A 2,306-nucleotide genomic window follows, 5' to 3' on the forward strand; every position below is an offset into this window, starting at 1 on the left:
CCCGGACTCCTTGTGTAGCACCAACTCCGCCTCCTCGGCCGCCGCCGCCATCTTAGCCTGTGCGGCAAAATGCGTCCTTTTGGATGGTTGGGACCCAGCCTAGGGCGTAGCTCCCCGGGCCCGAGCGCCGAAGGCCAGGTCCCCCAAGTTCCTCCGCCACCCTCAGTCCCGCCGCCGCCACAACCCAGAGGCCCGAAACCCACACAGGCCCCGGCGAATCCGACCAAATAACCCCTGAAACTCACAGTTTGGTGCCGTGTGCGTCAAACCGGGGCGACGTTGGGAGCGCGCGGCGTCCCCGCGTCACACGCCGCTCTGTACGCTACTCGGCTCCAACGGCCCCCCTCCGCTCCCCGCTTTTCGCCTTCGGCCCCGGTTCCCACGGCGCAGGCGCGCTGCTTTCCCGCCTCTTACCGAGCTGCGGGCCGCGGGGGCGGCCAGCGAGGAGCTCTCCGGCGGCTTCGCGCTGGTGGAGCGTCTGGGCCAATTACACCAAAGGGTGCAGCAGAAACAGTGCACCACTGTTCTCGGGTGCCAGAAACCCAACAAGGTCACCTCCCCCAGCGCTGACCTAATCACTCTCAAGGAGGTTCCCGCCCCAAAGTAGGCACGCTCCAAATATGGTGGTGCCCAAACTCTGCAAGACCCAAACACTTAGGCAAGTCTAGGCCCTTTAAGGTGGAACAGACCCATATTTGATTTCCACAATCACGAGAGGGCCACAGTTCCTTTTCTTTCTACTGTTGAGGAAAACAGCTAAAGGACTCGACATTGCCAGTCACAGCTGTAGAGTAATGGCAGAAGGTGGTTTCTGGATCTTAAGGGGACCAATTGTTGGGAGATGCTTGATGGACAAGCAGAGCATCAAGTGTAGCATCTCAGTTAACGGAAAAGCCTACCCTAAAAGGTTCCCTGGGTTTGGTCCAATTTGATTCTGTGAACATACTTTCTCCCTGCATTACTGAACGTGTTGTGGGTCTCCGAATTAAAGTTATGTAAGAAGCACCCGGTATGCTGGTTACCCTTCAAAGAATTAGTAGGTCCCGAGAGAGTTCTAGAAAACTTTTTAAACAAGTATCCACCTCAGAGTCTGAGGACAGAGTTTCACAGACCACACTTTGAGAAACATTGATTAGGAGCTATTCTCGTTGCTTTTGAACTGAGCAAACATAAAAGTTGCTAACATGTCTGACATGAATCAAAATTTCCTGAGGAATCTACTAGTCCTGCCTTAATAAGTTCTTTGGCTGTTCTGAATCTCTGGGGAAAAAAAAGTTTTCATTAGTTAGTTTAGCTGCTATCGTAAAACTCTGCTTTTCCAAACCCTCAAGATGTCATTGGCATTCAGAGGAATACACTGTAATTGCACGTATTTGACAAGAATGAGAAACACTCCCTGTACTATAGGATGGTGACTTCATCATCATTATCAGCAAACATAGATTCCAAACAACAGGTATTTATACTTGCTGAATTAGTTAATAATAATAGCTAACACTTTTGAGTGCTTACTATTTACCAAGCATTGTTCTAATTCATTCAATTTCATTAAAACCTAAAACCTAATGAGGCAAAGAGAGGTTAGGTAATCTACTCAACGTCACACAGCTCTTTGGACTCTTTCAAAATACAAAATTTTCTTCTTTATTTACACAAATGGGTAAACAATCAAATGTATATAAATTTTCAGCTAATTTGGGGGGTTGTTTTTTGGGTTATTTCATCTGTAGAATCCATTAAAATTGGACATTCTCAGTTTACTATTGGACTTACAATAAATAAAATTATAATGTTCCTAAAACATATCACTACAAAAGCAGTTACCAACAAAAACAAAAACTCTGTTGCGAGTGTACACACCACTGACTGACTGATGTGCATCAGATCACACCACCAGCAAACAGAACTCAACCATGATCAGGAACTTGTCTCACTAATGAAATTGTTTGTTTATACGAGAATTAAGGAACTAAACTGTAATACTATAGAAATAGTAGTATAAATAATGGTAATAACTGTAATAGTAAAAGTAGTAATGGTTGATGAAAGTCTTTATAAACAAAATAGATGTCAAAAAACCTTCTATGAGGGAGAAACCTTGAAAAGGGCAGAAATCTTGAATAAGGTAATGCAAAAAAAAAAAAAAAAATGCAGGCAACTAGAAAAATCCAAAGACAGATTATGTGGCTCAAGGCCAAAATATTTAAAGACGTTAAAAGGAAAATGCAGTTGAGAATGAAAATCAAGATGTGGAAAACAGTTTGACCCCTGGAGAAAATTCACAAAGCACATCTACTCACTGTAAT

The 2,306-nt window shown here is 44.6% G+C and overlaps 1 protein-coding gene across 4 annotated transcripts in view; it reads right to left on the bottom strand.

The window, feature by feature from the left end:
- ZNF644 (zinc finger protein 644) overlaps positions 1-537 on the bottom strand; it is a 111,347-nt gene extending 110,810 nt beyond the window's left edge. The window contains exon 1 of one of the 4 annotated variants that reach the window (XM_024743584.1): positions 415-537. The gene's annotated coding sequence lies outside the window, so the exon portion shown is untranslated. Of the gene's footprint in view, positions 1-245; positions 348-414 lie in introns of those variants that run through there. The other 3 variants (XM_024743589.1, XM_024743582.1, XM_024743585.1) reach the window with 3 other exon arrangements.
- Between the last annotated feature and the right edge of the window lie 1,769 nt (positions 538-2,306).

The sequence above is a fragment of the Neophocaena asiaeorientalis genome, unplaced genomic scaffold (assembly GCF_003031525.2).
Source record: "Neophocaena asiaeorientalis asiaeorientalis breed wild unplaced genomic scaffold, Neophocaena_asiaeorientalis_V1.1 scaffold317, whole genome shotgun sequence".
Taxonomy (NCBI): Eukaryota; Metazoa; Chordata; class Mammalia; order Artiodactyla; family Phocoenidae; genus Neophocaena; species Neophocaena asiaeorientalis.